The 24,409-nt window shown below is 38.3% G+C and overlaps 1 protein-coding gene across 12 annotated transcripts in view; it reads right to left on the minus strand.

Moving 5' to 3' along the window:
* MAGI2 (membrane associated guanylate kinase, WW and PDZ domain containing 2) overlaps positions 1-24,409 on the minus strand; it is a 1,426,516-nt gene that overhangs the window by 742,600 nt on the left and 659,507 nt on the right. The window contains exon 1 of one of the 12 annotated variants that reach the window (XM_074379317.1): positions 11,314-23,287. The exons of the other annotated variants lie outside the window; for them this stretch is intronic. The gene's annotated coding sequence lies outside the window, so the exon portion shown is untranslated. Of the gene's footprint in view, positions 1-11,313; positions 23,288-24,409 lie in introns of those variants that run through there. 12 annotated transcript variants of the gene reach the window in all.

Raw genomic sequence — 24,409 nt, forward strand, 5'->3', positions numbered from 1 at the left:
TAAGTTACACCCAGGTAGAGTGATTTATTCTTTCCTATGTGTTCATATTCCTCTGGTAGTTAATGTCACATTCAAATCATTTGTTTACATGTTTATGTCCCACACTAAATTAGGAGCTTGTTATGGGCATAAATATATTTTCATCTTCAGCATCTAACCAAAATCTGGCACATAGTAGATATTGATTCTTTCCTTAAGGCACTCATCCACAAAGTGATGACTTCGTGGAATGCAAATACAACTCTATCTTTATAAACATATTTTTGAGAAAAATCACTGTCAGAAGTAAGGTTTTAAAAGCATTATTGTCAAGAAAATAAACAAAATAGACTTCTTCATATTAAATAATCAAGTCTACCAGAGTCAGAAATAATTTTTAAAAAACTATAAGTAATTTAATATTATACTAGAGCTTCAAATTTGAACATCTGGCCTATCTAAAATTATTTGTCTAGAAATACAAATGAATTGCTTTATTTTTTAACTATAAATTTGTTTCTCAATTAAGACACATGGCATTAAGAAGCTTATATAATCATTAAACCTAAGAAAAGTAGCTAAAAGTAATGAAATCACAAATAGATTTTTTTTTCAGAGCAAGGTTGGAATATGTCTTGTATTAAATCTTTAAAATTTCTGTAAACAAAAGAATTTTTTAAAGTTAATTAGAAGCTTTTATTTTTGTTTCTAGTTGTGAATGTTAAAATGGCAAATTTAATGTGGCAATATTCATTTCAGTGTAAGAATTTGATTCTCATGCTGTGTTAAACTCATTAGTTGTATTAAAGAATGATGCTAATATAAAGCTGTGACCAAAAATTGTTCATTAGAAAAAATACCTATTATTTTCTTTCATATTGCTATGATGAAATAATATTCAGATTAACAATACTTGAGGTTCTTAATGTGTAAGTTTTATGTGAAATTTTCATCACATATTTTTCCTATTTTCTAGACAGATATCTAAATTTTATTTTCTTTCAATTTAATTCTTCCAGAAAATAAAAGAGATTGCTTTCAACAGTTTCTCTGAGAGACCTACATTTTATAATCTTATTTTTTTTCATTATATAATATTTTTAAGGCTACATTGTCAGCTGGAGTAATAATGGTTAAATGTTCAAATGTTAAAATTTCCTCCCTGATTAAAAAAAGGACCACCATGTAATGACAATTCCTAGAGTCCTGCAAATAGACTTTATTTATTTTTTTGAAGCAGAATTTCACTCTTGTCTTCCAGGCTGGATTGCAATGGGACGATCTCAGCTCACTTCAACCTCTGCCTCCCAGGTTAAAGTGGTTCTCCTGCCTCAGCCTCCCAAGTAGCTGGGATTACTGGTGTGCACCACCACGGCCAGCTAATTTTTGTATTTTTAGTAGAGTTAGGGTTCCTTCTCTATTTTCGCTAAAGAAGTAACTCCCTTTCCTAACCAATTCTGACATTAACCTTCCTTGATAATCTTACTGAGAAGTGTCCTAAATCTGTTTTATTAGAAGAAGAAAGAGACTATGAGGGTGCAAGTTTCCTTTTTTGCTTTGTATTTCCAAGAATATTTTATTTCAATATGTAAGTGTGTGTGCAAGAAGAACAAGGTGTTCATTGGTTTGTCCTCTTGAACGCAAGTGGTAGGAAGCCAAACAAACTGAAATCCTCGGTGTCTACTTCTAAGAGGTACTTGAGGTAAACACCTAAAAGATGTTATCGGAAGAACAAGATGACCTCTCTACTCTCACCAAGGAGCCAGGAGGAAGTGGGGTAGCCATAGCGTTTGTTGATTTGTTGAATGCTACAACGTGCCAAGCTATAGGAGATAATTTCTCATCTCCACCTCCAATGTCAAAACAATCTTACCAAGAAGTATTATAATTTCCATTTCACAGAAGAGGAAAATGAGATGGAAACACCTAGGGAAGCTGTCCAACTTATATGGTTGATGTGGGCCAGAGGCCAGACTCAATTCTGGTCTCACTTCATTCGTAGCCAGTGTGTATAATAGAAGTTGGTCTGGGAAGAAGATATTAACTTATAGTAAGCCTCATTTCCCTCTCTTTCCCGGGACATGAAAGACATGGGTGACTTGAAGAGAGAAATGATTCCATTCCATAGCTTGACAGAAGAAATAACCTTCCATATTCATAATTTGTCTCCGAGTTATTAGGCTGAAGGCTACAAAATCGATCATAGGTTCTCTGTAACAGTGTTTCCCAAACAGTGAAGAATTGAACCATTTGGGGATCTTGTTAAAATATGTAGATTCCTTGTTTTTTGTTGTTGTTGTTTTTTGAGATGGAGTCTCACTCTGTAGCCCAGGCTGGAGTGCTATGGTGCGATCTCGGCTCACTAGAATCTCCACCCCGCCAGGTTCAAGTGATTTTCCTGCCTCAGCATCCCGAGTAGCTGAGATTACAGGCACCCATCACCAAGTCCAGCTAATTTTTATATTTTTAGTAGAGACAGGGTTTCGCCATGTTGGCCAGTCTGGTCTCAAACTTCTGGCCCTAGATGATCCACCCACCTTAGCCTCCCAAAGTGCTGGGATGACAGAAATGAGCCACCACACCTGGCCTAGATTCGGATTCTGTAAGGTGGGTTGAGGCCTGAGACTCTGCTTGTAACAACCACTTAGGCAATGCTGATGCTACTGGTCTATAGACCACATGCACAGAACAGTAAAGCTCCAGGCAAAGATAAGACATTTATCCTCACCTCCTCATTGCAATACTGGTTGGAGTATGAAGGAGCACCAATGAGGAGCCCTCCACCAGAATTTGGGCAAAAAAGACTGACATGATGAATGGACTCTATCCAGAATTAGTTTTTCATGTATCAAATTATTTAGCACAATTTTCTTTCATTGCTCACATTTGATACTTTATAGTCTCTTAGAGAAAAATATTTCTGATTTCTTGTATAATTGACATTTGTTTTCAGCTTCAGTAAAATGGAGACTGCAAAAAACATGGATTAAAACAAGTACAGATTTTTGGTTGCGTATGACGGCTCACACCTGTAATCCCAGAACTTTGGGAGGCTGAGGTGGGTAGATCATCTGAGGTCAGGAATTCCAGACCAGCCTGACCAACAAGGCAAAACCCCACCTCTACTAAAAATACAAAATTAGCCAGTTGTGGTGGTGCACATGTGTAATCCCAGTTACTCAGGGGGCTGAGGCAGGAGAATTGCTTGAACCTGGGTGGTGGAGGTTGCAGTGAGCTAAAATTGTGCCGCTGTACTCCAGCCTGGGTGACAGAGTGAAACTCCATCAAAAAACAACAACAACAACAACAAAAAAAAAAAACAAAAAGGAAACAAACAAACCAAAAACAACCAAATAGAAATTTTGAATCATTTAATTTTAAAAACTCATATTATGTTCCTCCTTTCATGATGTGGATAAGAGGATCAGCTCCTCAAGTCGTAACTAAACTACACATGAACTAAGTCCTTCAACCTCTATTAGGAAATGGACATAGGAAAATAATCAAGAAAATGACTCAGTTTCGGGAAAATATGTCTAGTGGAGAAACAGAATTGTAAATTGAAAAGCATAATAAATTATGTGGCATGCATATGTGTGAATATTTTGGGGGAACAACCGGTTTTTCCTAGGATTACTATCAAGGCAGTGACCTTCAAAGATACAGAAGACCTGTGTCTATAACTAGCATTCTCTTAGAAGAAAACATTCCAGACAGCGGAAAATGTGTGAATACTCACAGGCATAAAATAACAGTTTAGTTCGGTACACTGGTTAGAATGGTTGTTGAGATGAGTATGAGAAAACTTCCAGCCTTCTGCAATAGAACTTAATTCAGGCAATCTCAGACATAGAGAATTCTATAGCTTCAGAAGAGAGTAACATGAGAAATGCAGAGTTGATAACTTTATCAAAGGCCTGCCAGTCACTGGTCATGGTTAAATGTGTTCTTTCAGGTTCGGGGGATTTGAACTATTAATAGATATAGTAAGAGTTTAATACCAATTTCTTTGCTCCTGACTTAGATAAATGAACTCGCAAAGACTTTTCCTAAACTCTAATGCACCAATCATAAAAGAAAGACATGATTCCCAGAGTAGCAACTGTGTATTAGGAAATAAAAGTTACCATCTGCAGCACCATACAAAGGCTCGCATGCACAATGAGACTTACTGTAACCTGGGGATCCGTACAGAACAGATTTTCATATACTCCTGGCCAATCCCAGCTTCTTTTCACATTTTCGCTTTTGAAATAAAATAGGGTTAAAAATATTTCATTTTCTGAAGTGTTTCTTTACCTTAGCATATAGTGAAAGAGTAATTCACACAGGTGTGTGGAAGAGGTTATGATATTTAGAAGGCATGATTTATATACTCTGGCTCTTTTTATAACAGTGAGAGCACCTAAAATACTGTCTGTGTAAAATCTTCCTCTCAAAGCATGGTTATAGTAACGTAGCTGGCAAGCAGTCCTAAGTGGAACCCCGCTCTTTAGATAGATGTACACACTGTATTACCCTAAAGGGTCTAATATCTCCATCTGAACAAGGAAAGCACAAAAAATAGGACTAATAAATTTTCATAGGCTTTAACAATTCCAGCACCTAACCTAAAACCCAACCACTTAAATGGAAACTGTATCAATAATTTATCTAGAAAGCTAATTATAGGTTACCTGCCCTACTTACAAAATCACTTAATTTCAATTCTCTCATTTTTTTCTTACATGTCTGCAGTCTTGATATTTTCTAACTTCTGAGTTTTGTTTATTCTCTTCAGGGTTTTCAACAGACAACCTTCAAGCCAGACACAGGGCTGAAACAGGAGGCTTAGTACTACTAAGGACATGCTTTAAAATGAATCTTACGTAGTGCTGTGGTTTAAGGACAAGTGGAAGACCAGAGGAAACAAATGCTTCTACCTCCTCATGCTCTGGTGTGAACTTAAGGTTTCTAAAAAGTGTTAGGCTGACTGTAATGAAATGGGAATTCTACCATCTATCAATAAGATGATGATATATTTATAGACCATGAGCCACAAGAGAGCTGTGCTGGGCACTTTCAATAAACCTCAATTAAAGTGATCAATATTGCTAAAAGAATCTTTAAAAGCACCTCTGACAGAAAACTTCTTTGAGATTAGTTTTAAATGCTGAGATAGATGACGTTCTTCAAGACATAATGGGAAGTGAATTCCAGTGTCCAGGAATATAATTGCTAACTGCCCTAAATTCCAGGGTCTCAAAGTTACGACTTAAATGAATAAAATCTTGATGAATTTGTAAATAAAAGTTATTTTTGCCTTTTATACTTAGGAAAGGAAATGTGAGAAGTATCTTAAGACACCTTGTGCTAAATCCCATTGACCATTTTATGTTTTTTTTTTTTTTTTCCCCCCATCCCAAATGTTAAACAGTTCTTCCTCTTTGACAATTCAGATGTCACTTACTGGTCATAGTTTACTTGAGATCCCACCTCTTTACAAATCCTTTCCTTTGTGATCTAGTTTTATTAAAATCTGAATAACCAAAACCAGTTCTTGATTACAGACTCTTTGAGCAGTTGCCAGCTGTTTTTAGTGAGTCTTAGCTCCACAATTGAAAATAGCGTCCTACAGGCAAGCTTTGTGCTATGTTATGCCTTACAGGCCCAGTATTAATTGGCAGAGTGCTAACCAGTATATGACGATTTTGCTCAAAATGCAAATAAAGCTCACACCTTAGATGGGCTTTCAGGTCTCTCATCTTAATTACTAGCTCAGTTAGCAAAGCACAGTCATCTTCAGAGGAGACCTAGAAGGGCCTGCATGCAAAGAACTAAAGGGTAATGGGAGTTGGGAGATTAAAAATAAACAGCTATCTTAGAAAGGAGGAATGGAGAGGAAAAGAGACTACGATTTCGCCAGACTGATTCTAAATACTTGTTGATATGGATAGCGAAGTTGTTTTTTGAAATATCACAAGAGCAAGCACTCAAGCGTGATTTCTTCCACGGAAAATCCTGGCAGAAGGGAGATCCTGGGACTGTCCTAGTGTATTCACCTATTGGGTTTCCGAACTAGCCAACCCAGTGAAGAGAATCACTCTTTGTTGAGCCAAAGCTAGTTACACTATCTTTTCCCACTATGTTGGTGCCTTAGCATTCACTTACTCAGTCAGTCATTGAACAAATGTTTAGTGCACATTTTTTTTTTTTTTGAGACAGTCTTACTCTTGTCGCCCAGGCTGGAGAGCAGTGGCATGATCTCAGCTCATTGCAACTTCTGCCTCCCGAGTTTAAAGTCATTCACCTGCCTCAGCCTCCTGAGTAACTGGGATTACAAGGCACCCACCACCACACCCAGCTGATTTTGTACTTTTAGTAAAGTCAGGTTTTGCCATGTGTGCCAGGCTACTCTCAAACTCCTGCTTTCAGGTGATCTGACCCTGTTGGCCTCCCAAAGTGCTGGGATTACAGGCCTGAGCCACCCTGTCTAGCCCTATTGCATGTCTTATATCTGGGTTGACATGATTTGAGGTCCTGTAAATACTATTGTGGGCAAAATGAATTTGGACCCTAACTTTAGAAGGTCCTGCCTCCTGGCAAAAACATTAATCAAATAATAACACTAACCTAAAACAAAACATTGAAAAAAAAAAAAAAAACACCTGGTAAGTGTAATGAAGAAAAGCATGATGAGCCTGGAGCACATTTTATGGAGAGCATCAATTTAATGCCTGAGCAAGCAAAGAGGGTGGAACAGTGTTCTGGCAGAGACACCAGCTTGTGCTAAGGCCCTGAGATAGAAGGCAATATGATGCTTTCTAAGATCTAAAAGAAAGGCTCTTTGTAAAGAGCTGTATGAATCCAAGATCAGGAATCCTCCAGACTTGGCCAGCAGTTCCTTAGTTTGGCATTTGACCATTTGTGGTCCTTTGAGTGAAAGAACCCAGAGGGTTCAGTTCTCCACTACAAACCAGAGAAAGCCCTCATCCCTGTGCCTTTCTTGTTCGGCTGGGTTTGTGCTTTGGTGGGCTGTGCTTGGCAAGATCATTCCAAAGTTCTGGAACAAATCTTTGAGTGGCTTCCAAAGTCACCTGCGATGTGTTGCTTCATGGAGAAAGTCATAGAAACTTCAGACAGAGAGGATCTTAAAGACACCTGAATTGCTTGCAGGACTGGTCTATTAGAGAGATTTTCTTATAGCAAAAGTGATCTGTTATTTAATTATTATTTCCTCCCTCAGCCCCAGAGGGGAAAAGCTGAGCAGCTGGCTCTGGAGTCTTAGCTGAGGTTCTATTAATATGGGAACTTCCTGAGCTACAATGCTTCAATTGGAGCCATCAGTAAGCTTGCGTCTTCTCCTCCATTGGCTAACTTGCTGGCAATGAGCCTCTTACTTCACAGTACACAGTATTGTTAGTTTCCTTAAAGACTCCAAAGTTTGACTTACTTTACTGATTTAAAGAGAAAAAGAACCTATTCTGATTGTATTCCTCCACATGGTGAATATTACCTAAATTTTCAAACACCAATTAAGAACATTTTTTATATCATCACACTCATTTAATTCAATGTATTCTTAATGAGCCTAGGGAGAATGGGCAAAGAATGTGCAGAATAATGCACTGCTTCTGGGAAGCAGGCTTATGTGACAGAAAGCCCTCCTTGTGATGAGAACTAGAAAAAAAAAAAAAAACTAACTGTCCTACTGTTGACTTTGTGTATTTTACAGGTCTTGAGATGCTTGAAATGTAAGTGTATGCTTTAGTCTCTGTTATCTGTGAAACTCTTAGGTTGAGAATTCATATTGTAACAAAGTTCTAACCTTTGCTAAAGTACACCTAATGCAGTCAAAATAGCAACACGCATTTATTTATTTATTACAATTAAAAATCTGTTATCTTCGGAGTAAGCAGCTGACAGAGTACCACAAGCTGCGTGACTAAGAGCAAAAGCTGAAGATAGGACAGACACAGTAGAAGAAAAATGTTCCTGAAATTGAACATAAAATTAAAGTATTTTAAGCGCAGTCTTTTATATTTCTGCTTATTTAATGTCATGTTGCCACATAATAAGGCTTTTAAACATTGAAAACAGAGTTTAGGGTAGTGGACTTCTAAAGTGATAGAGAAAACGAATGTCAGAAAGCAGTCCATTACTACTTAAGATCTCTCAGAAAGTTAGCTTTGTTTAAAAATATTTCAAGAAGAATTCAGTTAGAGCAAAATGTTCGCCTGAAACATAATTGTTTTATCAACTTTTCCTTTCCATGCCACAGGGATCTTATAAATAATAATTTATTCTTGGGAAGTTTTCTGTTTTCCAAGCTCTAAGCTGTAGGACTATAGGAATACAGAGATTTGTCTCAAAATGTGAATTTTTCTTTTTGAACGCTCATTAAGAACTCATTGGCATCTAGAATGTTGTTCAGGTAGCACATAACTCTCACCGCAAAAATTTTGTTATTTCTGGATTTTCTCATTTCTCCCTTGATGGTTTCTGAGCTGTGAACTATTTTCCACATTTTAGTTATTTTGCCACTTTTAAAACAAAATTCCATTGGTGGGAACTTTCTAAGATTGTGATTCTTTATACATACACATTATCCGGTTTAAATATGAGTGCCATGCAGCTTCTTCAACAGCCAGAGAACTCTTGCTCTTAGCTTTACAAATATGGTCCTCTAATTCTGAACATCTGAAATTTCTCTACATTAAACCACTGCACCTGTAGTCATTAACAATATTTAAGAATGACCCTGCTAATCCTCTTAGGAACTTTGAGGTCCACGTTTTCATTATATCACCTATTGCTTTGTTTGCTGTTCTACTGTAATTGTATCAATTTCCCCAAAGCACATCATGTGCCAGAGTCAAATTGTCTACATGTATAAAAGCAGGAGTCAGATCTACATGCTGTATTAAAGTTCCATTTCCATGGTTTTACTAAAGAGGCGAATCTTATTGCCTCTGTAAGCTCTTAGCTTTGTCAATTATTCTAAATGGACACCAAGAAAATCTGTGCTCTAACTCTCATCCTATGGGAAGGTGTTGATGACGCAAAGCCTGGGAGGGATACTCTTCAGGGGAGCAAATGTTATACTTAAAACACTTTCCCATGCTGTTCAAAGTATTGTACTCGAGTCTTCCTTGTCCTAATACAGAGATGACTCAATGCCATTTTGCAGAAAGGATTGAAGTTTTTCCAAATTTCTCTAATTAGGGAACTACCATACAAGTTTTTTTTTTTTTTTTTTTTTTTTTTTTTTTTTTTTTTCCACAAGGCACACACTATTGCACTATTTTGCATCTTCATGCTGCCTTCTCTAGCGGTTAGTGCCTCAACACTGTACCTCTTGCCTAAAATATAAACCCACGGTATACTCACACCATCATCCTAAAACGCTGTACAATAGAGAACCGATTTCGCCCACCCCCAAACAACACATGCTCTTAATCAGTCCCTCAAACACAGCTCTCTGCTAAAGCGCATCCTGCCTCTGCTGGCTGGAGCTTTCACAAACCAAAGACTAAATAAAGGAACAGTGTGGCTGCTGTAGCACCTCCACTCCCTGCTCCGTACAGGAAGAAATTCTTTAATAGGCACATGTGTAGTACAGGACAGTAGTACATTCCCTCCCTGCGTTTTCACGCGGGGACACATCCTTTTCCTTGCACAATGGATCACGATTCGAAAAAGCATAAACATGGTAAGACAGGAAAAACACAGCTTTTCATTTTCGAGATGGATGATACAGGCATATATCTCTAGGTTTTGTTTTTTTACCAGTCAGTCCTGCTGAAAGTCCAAATGTCAACTGCCACACAAGCATGAGTCTTTTTTCAGAGAAATTGTTTGTGAGCCCACTTAACAAAGTGCTGCAGGTCACGTCCAAAAATATATATAATCTACCGTTTTAAAAATGGAAACCTATGATTGCCAGAAAGAAATCTTCTGCAAGCTTTGCTCTGGGTAGTTTGTACCAAAGTAAAACCGTCACCACCCACTCCCCATTCAAGCCGAGATTTAAAAAGGCAGTGAACTAAAAGGAACCACAAGTCAGTCCGTCCTCATCAGGAAACACAGAGATCAGAGCAAATTACAATGCTAAAGAAAGGCTCGACTACTCAAAGACGATCTCCTCGGGACGAGACAGCGATATGGAGCCATTTTTCACTAGGTTCACAAGAAAATGTCAGCTCACAGTGCTAGTGCACTGCCAGAGCGCATCTTAATTTGGTCCAAAGGGACTCAGCCAGTCACCCTCGCAGAACATTTTCTTAAAGAGTCCCCATTACAAATGTGATTCCCTCAGCTTCGAGCATCTTGTTATACAGTCTGTGGCAATTGCATGGCACCGATCTGCATCCTATTCAAAACTAAATGCTTCCCCCCACTTCCTCTTAACATCATGTGAATTAGACACTTCTGAGTCAAAGGGGAAAAAGAGAGGAAGAGAAGCTTTCTCTTCCTACTCCCCACCCTTCTCCAGCTGCTTGACTAATACCTCCAGGCAGTTCACTTCAGAATCGAGCAGATTCTTGACCAGGGCACTATAGCAAATTGGCATACAAGCCTCTTGCTATCACAGAAAGCACAAGCAATGCTTTCTTTGTAAAAACACAAGAAAACACACATGCTGGAACAAAAGACACTCTATCTGCACAGCAAGAAACAAGAGAAATTATGTGTTTGTTTTACACACATCTGTACCCACTGGTTTTTTTAAAAAAAGGCTTTAAACCTATTTTAATTATGACACATTGTATTTTTCCCCCAACCAGGTCCCAATAAAATCAATTTTTTAAGCTTCTGCCTCGATAGGAGGTAAAACACACTGCTGGAAGAATACCTGGTGGGTGTCTTTGTTGATGGGGTGCCATTTCAAACTTATTATATTTGATGTCCATTATGTGGGAAATAAAGATAAGGCAAATGCACCTGGTTCTCTGAATTATTCTGACGTTAGAAGAAATGCCAAGTCAGCAGATATTTGCTGTTTACATTTCACAATAACCTAATCATGCAATTGCAGCTTTCTGGAGCAAAACGCTAACTGCTCTCCAAACAGCCACCTGACAATCTAGGGCTGAAACACACATTCTGACTCAGAAGGAGACATCATGACGGCTCGCCACTGGCTGTATTAAACAAAAGCTCCGCAAACGAACGAGAGGCATTTGGCAAATGAAGTAAGAGTCGAATCAAGTTTAGGTTCACATCTGGTGGAATATGGCACTGCCTTCCCCAGGGGTTGAGGAGCAGAAGGGTTTGGAGGCTATAAATAGAAAACACACACATACACACATGCAGATATTTAAGCCAGACCCGGGTCAGTTTCAGCTTACTAACCTAGAGCTCTGTTCAGAGGAAGCAGAGAAGCCGCACGTCCTCTCCCACCTTTCCATGGTCCTCAGTCAGTGTCTTCTCAAACCACCTGTACTGATCCAACCCATTCGCAGATAAAAATAATTTTCTTGATAGAAGTAGTCTCCGCTGAGCTTTGATTGTTCAACATGGATGTCTAGAATTTTCCTCTCTAAGCCAGACACAGCAACACAAAACTGCCGCTGAGCTCTTTTGTTTTCCCTCCTCTCAAAGATGAAGCATGCAGCACTTCTCTCTCTCTCTCTCTCTGTCTCCCTCTGCCTCTCCCTCTCTCCCTCTCCCTCTCTCTCCTTCTCCCCTCTCTCGCTTCGGCGCTCTCCCTCCGTTTCCCTTTCCCCAACCCCCACCAGCAACCTCGCTGGCTTCCCGGTCAGTCGGGGGCATTTACATCTCTCAGCACGAGAACCTGTGTTATCTACGCGCCCGCCTCTCACTTTTGGGTTTCCTCTGGGAAAGGGCGGGGGGGCGGCTCTAGGTGAAGTCAGGTGACCCCTCCATTAAAAGCCAGTGAGATGGATGGAGTGTGTGAATTTTAATATACACACAGGCACATTTACATTACAAAGCAGCGAGGAAAATCTAGCTCCTAGAGATTAAGCATTTTTGTTTCTGCTTTCATAGTCCCCTTTTAGCAATTAAGAGAAGCTAGTATAGTATAATGAAATGTAATTAAACTTTTCAGCGTTAATAACAAGGCTGCATCCTTTCAGAATCATCCAACTCAACAATTCTTTTAAACTTGTAAGCATGACTGTTTCTTTTTCTTTCAAGGGTCAAAGAATCAGTCGTTTTACGACTTACATGCTTTTCCGAATGGGTCTTTTCTTTGACATCTATTTAAACTTATCATAAAGTTAAATATTATTGTGAAAGACAATAAAAATAATGTGAAAGGAAAAAAAAATAAGTGACAGAAACACCAAAGCACATAGCACAGGTAGAAATCAATAGTTTGCTATTGTGGAACTAGATTCAATAATGAGTAACTTTTTGCTCTGAGACAATTTTTCCCTTCTCTGTTTCAGTGTCTCTGTCTTAAATAGAAATAAATGCAATAAATGTAGCAAGTATCCACTTCTTGAAACCCAATCAAGCAAGCCTAGTAGAGAAGGGTGTCCAGATAGCTAAGACCACATGGTACCCCAGAGACAGAAACAACTGGAAAACCTTGTGCTAACCTAATATAGCACTGAAGATACATTTATAGTCTATGGACCTAGACCCTAAAGAGTAAATTTGGCACCACCTGCTCCCCACTACGAAGTTTTTAATATCCAGGGGAGGCCATCTTTTCTATCTCTACCACTGAATGGAAAAGATATGTAATCTGCTGTTAGGAACACTGTAAAGAAAAATGAGATAATATCCATTATCTTTCAAGGGTCAAAGAATCAGTCATTTATTTGGAACACTCAGATAAAAAGTACTTTGTAAAGCTAAGTGATAATTAGAATGAGGACCAACAAGCATCAGAAGACTCTTATTTGGCAATTGGTGCTCTATCCATGGATTCTTAATTCAAAGGCATGATGATGCTCGTGCCTCAGCAAAAGAGGAAAACAGGGGGAGAGCTGACATAAAATCACATTATCCTTGCCACAAAAGATAACATTTCAAACTTTTACACAAAGAGCCTCTCCCTCTTTCCAGAACGATGTCAGAGAGTGTTGCATTTGCTGCTTGGACTGAGGACGCCAGCTGAAATATACCCAATCCTCTCCATCAACACCTAAAATGAATAAGAACTATTCACTGCTCTTGCTGGCTTTGTACTTTAAAAGCTTTACCTTGCATGAAAAAGATCCTATTTAAGCTTTTAAAATAAATTATATGCTAACTGGCTGCAAATTTAGCTTCAGTTTGTGCTACAAAAATTGGCACCAAAACATTGGACAATAAAAAAAAAATCTCCCCTCGAAAAGTTAAGTTGCCTTAGGCAAATTTAGAAAGACCTAAAATGTTATAGGAAAAAAATATAAAGGATTTCACTTTATAGCTTCTAATAACCAAATCTGCTGCTCTTTCACCTTTTCTTTTTTTCCCTCTAGCATTGGCTGTTTTCCTTTTGCGTTTAATCAGAATTCTGTTTGGTTTGGTTTTGTTTTCCCTACTTCACCCCTGGCTTTTGTTCTTTTGGCCATGGAGACACTTTCCTTGAATGTGCAAAATGTTGGCAAGGACAGAGAGTGAGAAAGACATCTTACCTTAGATCAGATAATGTGTGAGCTTTCACCCAAACACGAGTGTATGGCAACTTCCAGGCTCCATGCTATTCTAACAAAGAGACTTGATAAACATGGAAGGCAGACTGCATATAGTTTCTATTAAAAAACAGAAAGATCATGACTTACAGAGGCCTGTTAAAACTCACCAATGACAGGCCAGTGCAAAAAGAAAAAAAAGATTAAAATAAATTAGCAAAAACAGTATAGCAACTAATGCTAGCCAACTTTTCAAAATGCCGTCCATGACTCAAGGAATAAACTGACGTGCTGACATAGGGTAGAATAAACCTTTACTAACACACTCATTTATTCAACTAACGTTCATTGAGCACTTCTTTTGTGCTAGGCATTATACGAGGCACTGAGAAGTACAAGGAAAAGAAAACAGTGTTTTTTCAGAAACTGAAAACATGTACCCGCTAACATGTAATAGATGTTAGTACCAAGTGCTGTGGAATGTCAGAAAAAGAAGAAAAATTCTCCTTAATGGGAGGCAGGACAGTCACATAGAATAAGTAACCCTTGAACTTAGCCGTTAAGTATGTGTCTTCTAGGTAAGAAAGCAAAGGCAGGGGATTTCAGGCAAAAAGACACACACAAAAAACCTGAACAAACCTAAAGGGCTGTGAGTGATCTTGAATGTTCTGCCCAAGAATTTTTGCTGCATCTGAGATGCAATAACAAGTTATTTAAAGTTCTTTGGCTAGAAAATTATATGTTTTACAAAGATTATTTTAGCAGCAAGATGAAGGGCAGATTACAGAAGTGTTTTCTAAACTTTCCTAATTATAAGAATCACCTGCACATTGTAGTAAATATGTATATCACCGGATTCCACTCCAAATCTAGAGGAGAAGTTCAAGAATATCTATTTACGAGTAGTATCCCAGGCAATTGTTACTATCAGAAAGTTTCTGGGAACACTGGTTTTGTAGTGTTTGCTGGGTACAACAAGATTCTCCACAAGAAACACTTGTAGAGATTTTAACCAATCAAATGCAGCCCACCTCTAAATTACTTAAATCAGAATATCTGGGGATAGAACCCAGAAATACTGTCGATTTTAATCTTCTAAGGTGATTCCAATACAGCCGAGGTTGGTAATCATTGGTTTAGAGAGAGGCAAGATAGAAAAAAAAGACTACGTATTTAAAAGCTGTTGTAGAGAATATTAGAGTGAAACAACAGAATTCAGCTAGCTCCATTAGAGTATTCATGCTACAAAAGGCAGTAACATACACTTAGGTAACACAGTAACACTATATGAAGCCTCACAGAACCTGGGGTTAAGAAGCCACTAAAAACCAAGAATCCTCTTCTCCCTGCCTGGTAGAAGCTGTGTAATTGCCCCCTTTGATTCTTCCTGTCTCTATTCGTTTTTCTTTTTTTTTGAGGGAGTTTTGCTCGTCACCCACGATGGAGTGCAATGGTGTGATCTTAGATCACTGCAACCTCCACCTACTGGGTTCAAGCACTTCTCCTGCCTCAGCCTCCCAAGTAGCTGGGATTACAGGCACCCACCACTACACCCAGCTAATTTTTGTATTTTTAGTAGAGACAGGGTTTCACCATGTTGGGCAGGCTGGTCTCGAACTGCTGACCTCAGGTGATCCATCTGCCTCGGCCTCCCAAAATACTGGAATTACAGGCGTGAGCCACTGCGCCCAGCACCTGTCTCCTGTTCTTAAACAGCCTCCTTTTCCTGCATCCTGTCACCTCCAAGGCAGTGTTGTCTTGTCAATTCTAACATCAGTGGGTAAAGACTGTATTGGTTGTGCTGATTTCCTTAGTTTGCTCCTGATTGCATCAGTTACAGCCAGAGTGTCTCACATTCACTTTGCAGGAGCTTGGGCAAAGATTTTCTGAGAAGACCACAGGCAGGGCAGACACACCTGAACAGATCCGATACAGACACTACAGTTCAAGCAAACAATGATTAAGAAGGCTTGAGTAGGCCAGTATTAGAAAAGACTAAATGTCCCCGATGCTTTTCAGAGGTGGAACTCACAGAACCTGGAGACTAACTGAATATGAGAGTATGGAAGAGAAAAAGTCACCGCAAAGAAAAAGTTTATCTTCATTTGCTCTAGATGCTATGTTATAATACAGACACCACTAAGAAACTCTCCATTTGACTAGTCAGTAGAGGAGATATATTTGCTTTTGAACGCCACACTTACATATATAGAAGCCTAAAGGCCAAAGAAAGGCCAAAATTTAATCAGGAAATTTAGACAAATGGGAATAGTTACATACGGAGTTCTATATGTACCCAAGATTGTTATGAAACCAACTGGGAGACCTATTATCTCTTGCGGACACCAGGGACTTTTTTACATCTGTGCCTTTGATTCCCCTTCCTGAAATGGAGCCTCCCTTCCTTTCTCCATCTGTACTTTATCTATTTTATCTCTAAGGACTCCCTGATAACATTGTGCACATGAATCTACCCCATCTCTAGGACAGTTTAAACTTAAGGTATTCAGCTATTACAACAGCAGCAGCAGAAATAAAAATACTAATATAAGGTTCTTCTATTAGTATTGAAGGATTTAACTTTTTTAATTGTCACGGTAACTTGGAGAGTGAAGTGTGGAAAACCTAAATAATTCAGTGAAGGTCAGAAAACTAGTAAGTGCAGTTTCTGGATGAAGACTCAAGGCAACTGGTGCTATGCAGTTAACATTGTATTATATCTTATTCTCGAATCATCTGGAAACCAAAATTTAGGTGTTGATTATATTAGTAGAGAGCATTGTTAGCTGTTGTGCTTTCTACTCTCTTGTGAACCTGCAAAAATCTCCATTTTAGGAACTGGACTCTACCTCTGGGTTTAAAGCCTTTCTCTGTCATTTTTGGGCTGTGCGACCAAAGGCAAGTCATCTAAACTCTCTGTGCCTCAGTTTCCAGACCTATCTCATAGACTTGCCACGAGGATCAAATGAAATTTTATGTTTAGCATTTAGTACAATGCCTAGAACGATTATGTTCTCATTAAATGTTAATTATTAATTTTATTACCATTATTGTTATTAAAAAGTAAGAAGCAAAATCCCTCAGTGAGATTTTCCTTATCCAGAGAAAGGACAGTTTGCATAGCTTTCAGATAATTTATGTAGCTTTCAATCATTCTGGTTTTACCGAGCCCCTGTTGATTAATCAAATTAGGAAGCTACACTTACTAGTATTTAATCATAAACTACATATATTACTTTATAATTAGATTAATAGTGGATGGTCTCTTGAGACATTTGTGATCTCTTTTTGGCAGGCAGAAAGTAGAATTTGCATAATTTCTAAAAATCCAGCACTTGCATTTTAGCAATAAGCTAATTATTCATTTTTTTTAAAAAGCAATTATATCTGCTTTACCTATAAACAAGTCTTTTTTCTAATTAAGTATTTTCAATATTTCCATGGAACATTTCTGTACATTCTAAGTTTACTGGCAAAGAAAACTTCTTTTAAGTATGTATCACACTTGGCAGTTAGGTACATGTTTAGTGTAGATATGACATTGTGCTCATGTAAAATCAAAACCAAATAAATAGTAAATCTTATCTCACAATGGGAAAAATTCTGCATGGGAATTATGATGGTCGCATTTTTGCAAACTATAGATAAGCATAACCTGGAGAAAATTATCTTCTTTTTTCAATGAAATAAGTTGTTGATCCTACCAGGTAAACATCCTATTCTTGATGATTTGTGTGAGGGTAAACTAAATGATTGATATACGATATGATTGAACATTGAGTGTGTAGGTACATCACTTTTGGGTTGGCAGCTACGGTATTTGCAGAGCCAGGATCTATTGGAAATTTCTCACCCTGTTTCATGGACTATTCACTTCTTTTTGACTGTTTAGGACAAATTAATACATTTTCAGTCACTGTCAAATGTATGCTGCTCTACTTGAAGATAGTTATATGTGGGTACCTGTATAAATATCACAGGAAATATTTAAAGTTTGATTACCCCATTCTAAGAGAAGAAAAGCAAAAAGGAGCAAAATCATGCTTTGGGTTTTTCTTTAAACTAACCAGCCAAAACATATGTTTTAAGAAAAGCCTTTAAATATAGCACAGTGTCAAAGACGCACAGCTTCTGCAACCCTAACTACACTATTTCCTAGCTGTGTGGTACCAGATAAATTACTCATTTGTAAAACAGTGCTCATATCACTTGTATAGAGTTATCAAGCATTAAATGACATCATGTATGTAAGGAGCTTAGCAAAGTGCCTGGTACACTATCACCATTATCACCACTACCACCACCATGATCGCCATCACTATCAATATCATCATCACGACCACCATAATCATAACTACTACCATCACCACCACTACCATAATCTTCACCACCACTATCACTATCACCATCATCATCTTCCTCCTACTTATCATCATAGCCAACGCTTGTCAGGTACCAGACTCTGTTCTAAATAAGTGCACAGTTAGCTTCCACCATTATTATTACAATATTTTCTTTTACTGGTTTCAAGTTATAAAATTGCATATTTTGAGCCAATTACCTTGATATAAAACACACTATCATAATGGGCCCTAGTCAAAGTAAAGGCATCCATTTAAATACCTTCCAGTATATAAAGTAAAATGGAACATAAAATGCTTTCTCCTTTAGTAGTCTTTCTTCTCCATAAACAAGTCTCAGGATCAGTTGTTGCACAAGGAAGGACCCGTCTAGATGATTTCTAAGTCCTCTGAGTGTAATTCATCATATATTAACAACATGCTTCACATGACTGAAAGGACTGAAGCACAAGTAGAAGGGCTGTCTGTACCAGGCGATCATGAATAAATTCCGTTCTTGAGCTGCTCCTTATGGATTTGCATTTCTGATCTCATAATGAATCATCCCAGTTTTGATTTCTGCAAACCAGGCCAAATTGGGATCTTTTCTTTTCACCAGAGGATCATGCTTTTCCATAATCATCTACATTGCCTTGTGAACCCAATAAGATGGGCATAAATGGGGCAAAGACAAAGTTTGCCAGAGCTGAGCCTGGACAAAATTTTGAAGAGTTTATTGTCCATACCTTCCACTTCTTTTCTCTGCACTTTAATCCACTCAGTGCCACTTTCCCCATTCCCTTAGAGTCCTTCCTGCTTTTGATTCTCACCTCGTAACAAAATCAAAATTCAATAGAATAAACTGTGTAAATTAGTACGTGGTTATCTAAAGTAGGGCTACTTTTTGTCTTGGTGACTTTGGATGATTTGTATAATCTTTCAAGATAAAAACATTTCTTAGAAGTAGAAACTAAAAATAATTTCTGGAACACGTAAACTATGGCCTAAAATGTCTATTTAAAGGACTGAATTAACTGAGCACATTTCTCATAAAGTCCAATTTCAAATTAGAGTAAAGGAAAATGGAAAGCTGAGAAACTATATACTCTGACCTAGGTAACCTAGCACTGGAAAAAGAGACAGTGTACAGCTGCTTTAGTTTTGAATGGCAATTCTATCACAAACTGTGACTTTGGGCAAGATAGCTTAATGTCCTTAAATCTTAATTTCCTCATCTGTAAAATACAGAATACAATATCTAATCTCTCAGGTATATTCTAAAAAATAAAAATAATTATGAAATTACTGGAACAGAATCTAGCATATAATAGTTTCTCAGGAAACAGGACTTTCCTTTTCAGCCTGTTTTTGGGTGGCGGGCGGTGGGAGTCTAACTCTGTTGCCCAGACTGGTATGCAGTGGCACAATCTCGGCTCAATGCAACCTCTGCCTCCCAGGTTCAAGCAATTCTCTTGCCTCAGCCTCCTGGGTAGCTGAGATTACAGGTACGCGCCACCACACCTGTTTAATTTTTAGTATTTTTAGTAGAGACGAAGTTTCATTGTTGGCCAAGCTTGTCTCGAACTCTTGACCTTTTGATCTGCCTGCCTTGGCCTCCCAAAGTGCTGGAATTACAGGCATGAGCCAGCCTTTAGCCTTTTAAAGAAGTCATTCATTCACCAAATAGCTACTTTTTCCCCAGGTTTGATCACTGCCCATGTGTCACCTGATCTGCCCCCATCTCCTTAGTTCACCTGGCATTTGCCTGAACGTCTCTCACTATTTAAGTAATGTGCTCTTGCAGAAGATCCACATTTTGGTCAAGTGATATACTTTCCTGAAGGCACCCAAGCAACTTAAAACCAAAATCAAATTAAATTGGATTGAGAAAGAAGAAGGGAAAGATAAAGGAAGAATAAGAGAGGATAGAAAAGAGGGAAGAGAAAGAAGAGAGTTACATGCTCTTTCTAGAGACCAGAAGATGGTACTGCAGAATAGTTGAGAAAGTTTTGATTGAATCACTGTGTTAGGATTAAGGAGACCTACCCTGGATAATTCGTTTAATGTCAAGGACCTTCTCTTTGAAACACAGATATTGAACTTTTTCAAGAGCTCATTAGGCTCATAGCTTTTGGTTGTAAGAGATTAAGAAGTTGAATATTTCTTGAGGTGCTTTCAACATCAAACCCTATTAGTTCATGATACTGGGAAGTGAGCTCCCATTGCCTCAACCTGACTCTAGGCCAGACCCTGCCATGTGCAACATCCCATTCAATCCCCTTGGTGATAGTACTATACTCGTTTTAGAGAGGAAGAATTTTTGGCTCAGAAAGCTTAGGTGACTTTCCCAAGGTCAAAGACCCAAAGGGACAGAACATGGATTAACACCTTTCAATACAAAGCCCCCAGGTACTTTTTACTGCACTATGCTGCCACCCTCTGGGACAGAAATTAGAAATAAAGATATTAAGAAATCACATCTTACTTAAGTGACTGCAAAACCATTGCAGATAAATGCAAACAGTCCTGCAACAGTCAAGGAAACTTGAGAAAAGAATGCCTGTGATGACAATTGTACTGCCTACTGTTCAAAAACTGGCTCGATGAAAAGCAAGCAAACAAACACATGGATTTGTATCACTTGCTCATTTTTTTAGAGTAAATATGCCCATTATGGCAAATTTCAAGCTATGAACTTAAAGCCACTGAACTGGATTTGGGAAAAGATGTGCACAAATGTCTTTCAAGACAGTGCTAGCCACCTCCAGCACCCCACTCTGTATGTGTGGATTTGTGTGTGTTCATGTGTGTTTGTACTTGAATTTATAATACCACTTTCTGTAAACATATTAAAAAGCAAAATATCAGTTCAAACATGTTTCTCAAGTCAGTAACAATGAATATCAGGAGTTTCAATTATGCCCTACTCAATACTGCCACTTTTTATCAAATTATGCAGATTACTAGTATTTCTCTTTCAGTTTCATAATATAACGCTCGATAATGATTACTAGTATTTCTCTTTCAGTTTCATAATATAACACTCAATAATCCCAGCAAATAAAAGCAAACAAAACTCCATGCTCCCGATCTTGACCTCATTTTCTGCCATGTACTGGATGGTTCTTATATAACTTTTGAATGAATACTTTTCAAGATTTCATATGAGATATGTGAGGCTTTCAGTGAACCCAAGGCGGGGTGCCTCCAGTAAAATCAGCAGGTGATAATTGTAGTATTTGTCAGTTCTGTCTCAGTAAAGGGCCATTAGGGAAACTTGAACAGAAAGGAAAAGTAAAACTGTCCCATGGCCCTGCCTTTCTTATTCCTCACCTTCTTGAAGTGCCGTAACTGCTTGAATTCCTCTAGAATAAAAGTAGGATGACTGACAAGTTGTAGGAAAATTGCATGTATAATTGAGCAAGCAATGGAGTTGTCATTTGTGTAGATGGCCTCACAAATGATATTCGGATAGTTTGGGGAATGATTTCTGATTACTGAGACAATTTAGTTCATCTTATTCATTTCTTCTGATTGTGAGATACTGAGGTAAGAATATAGCAGAGGAGTAAAAGTGAAGAGTCTACTATGTAAAAAAAAATTTGCACAAAGTGTTGAATTATTGCACATATAAATGTGCAGAAATTTCTCCCCATCTACTAAATAAACAAAAAGAGAAAAGATGCTTAAAGCATCTGTGCTATGGAGGGAGAAAATGGGACTGAAATTGAAGCACATCTTCCCTCTTCAAGATTTATGATAAAGAGGAGAAAAACAAATACCCAACATATTCAATGGCCACCCATAGGACAATATATTTCTATGTGAAAGGAATAGCTTGCATAGCAAAAAATTATATTAGAAATTTTAAATGAGAAATAGTGCTTTTATAATAGAAGAAATAATGCTTTAGGACTAAATTAAAGCAAAGAATGTTAACATCAGAAAAAGCATCCTAACTATTAGAATAGGTCACTGAAAGAAATTGGATATTAAAGACCCTGATGAAGTTTTACTCTGAAATCTTTGAGAACAAAAGGTAAATATCCCTCTTCAACCGTTGTGTTTCTTACTAATAAAGAGTTAAGTTAGAGTAACACCTTGGAAGTTCTTACGTAATTCTTTAAAATTTTACAAATTTTAGGCAACTTCATAAATGATAAAATAGTGAAAGTAAAATTAAAATCCAAGTGTGATTCAGATTTTTCAAAATTCAAAACAATTTCTAAATATTAGACAGTCACCTTAAGAAAAAAGGTTCATATCTGATGAGGTGGAAAATTAGCACAAAATGGCGTCAGAAATGATAAGCTTCCTCCAGCTCAGGAGAATGTCGGCCACTGAGTGGGAACTCGAAACACCACAGCTGGGGTAGGAGGAGTGAAGAGGAAAGATTCACCCTAGACTCCTTAGGTAGAACAAACAGGTCTTTGAAAAAACAAGTGGATGCAGAGTCATGGAGAAGGGCGATTTGAGGGGCACTGGCTTCTAGCTTGGGTCTTTCCATTCTTCACTGTCCCAACTTCATTTCGCCTATCCCCAGTAGGCGGAGAGTCAGTGTGGGGCAGGTTAGTCCTTTGAAAAAGAAGTGGGAAGAAAAAATGAGTTTGATGTTAAAAATTTTGAGCGTGCAGTACTTGACAGCATCTGAGTTGGAGAGGTTCAGAGCTGGGATCCCCTCGGGGACAACTGAGCCCTCTAGCGGAAGTGGGAGGAATGGATGCTACCAGCCAGGAAGGGACTAGGTGCAAAGAAGAGCGAAAACATCAGTATTTGAGGGGCGAGAAAAGATTTGGAGCCATTAAATGATGCTGAGAAAGATTGTCAGAAATAAAGAAAAATAGGGGATGGTGACTGTGTCACACACAGACTGCCTGGGGGCCAAGCAGACACGGCCTGAGCACCTCTGGCAAACGTGGTGCCAAACAGCTGTTTTGTAAACGTTGAGAGCACGAAGCAGATCCTAAGTGATCTGAGACACTGTAAAGGGGAAGGCAAAAACACACGTATTTCAGTGCTTCTAAACCTGTTTCTCTCTCAGACTACTTTTGAGAGCTTTAAAAAGACTCTGTCTCTGGGGATTTTGATTTGATAAATGAGACTCCTTATCTCATGTTATTTCTGCAATTTTGACAATACTTGAAAACAATTGTTACTGGTGTTTTGTTTGTTTGTTTTGCATTTTGTATTATCTTCCAACTAGTATGCAAACATCTTGATGGCAAGGACTATTCCTGTCCTTTTTTATTCTCCACAGCACCTAGTAGAGTGCCCAAGAAAAATAGTGGGTGCTCCGCCGGGCGCGGTGGCTCAAGCCTGTAATCCCAGCACTTTGGGAGGCCGAGGCGGGTGGATCACGAGGTCAAGAGATCGAGACCATCCTGGTCAACATGGTGAAACCCCATCTCTACTAAAAATACAAAAAATTAGCTGGGCATGGTGGCACGTGCCTGTAATCCCAGCTACTCAGGAGGCTGAGGCAGGAGAATTGCCTGAACCCAGGAGGCGGAGGTTGCGGTGAGCCGAGATCGCGCCATTGCACTCCATCCTGGGTAACAAGAGCGAAATTCCCTCTCAAAAAAAAAAAAAAAAAAGAAAGAAAGAAAGAAAGAAAGAAAAATAGTAGGTGCTCAATAATATTCACTAACATGTGAGAGTTAATTGGTCATACTATGGCTCTTCAAGATAAAATCATCAATCAGTACGAATGAATATAGAGACTGAAACACATACTTGAATAAAGATTTCAGTATCTTTTAATAACAGAACAAGCAACTTTTGATGCTAAAATAAAATCTGAAATGGCCACTCGGAGAAAAAGGACTGTTTTCCTGACTTAAAGCCACGTCAGCTTTATTTTTGGAGGATGTTGATTTGACTTGGAGATGTTTATATATGTCAGTCTGAAGGTGTATGTGTGTTCCTGTGATGAGAAAAAAGAAACATAATTATAGGTGTCTCTTGATAGCCTATTCATTTACCATGCTATTTTGGAAACAGTATGTTTTTAAATTGGTTTGTAGTGTTTTTGGATGGGACCTCCACTGTACAGGAACCTGGAGCTTTGCCCCCTATGGATTTTCTTCATTGGAATTCAATAAAGTGTAATTGAATTACAATGGGTGAATCCATGAGGTGTCAATTTCTGGCTCTCGGGCTGAGGAACCCTCCTTCCTCAAGCAACCACACCCGCCAGTGCTGAGTTCCTGGCCCTAGTTTGTAGGCAGCAGTGCTGTACTGATGAACACCTGTGCACATTGTTAAACAGCAAAATAACTAATGTAGTGAAATCACGTTTAATTTTAGGAATTGAAGAAAAACTCACCATATTTCTATTTTAGCACACAGGATGTGGCCTACTTCTTTAAAATGTCAAGCATAGCGACACACATATTTTATTTAAAGAATACGGAAACACCCGTTTTCTTCTTTGACTGAGTCTGGGATATAGCCTTTTTTTAATCAGGAAAAAAAGAAGTTGACATGTTTTTGGAATGGTCATACTAATTGCGTTGGCAT

This window comes from Saimiri boliviensis, chromosome 10, assembly GCF_048565385.1.
Source record: "Saimiri boliviensis isolate mSaiBol1 chromosome 10, mSaiBol1.pri, whole genome shotgun sequence".
Classification (NCBI taxonomy): domain Eukaryota; kingdom Metazoa; phylum Chordata; class Mammalia; order Primates; family Cebidae; genus Saimiri; species Saimiri boliviensis.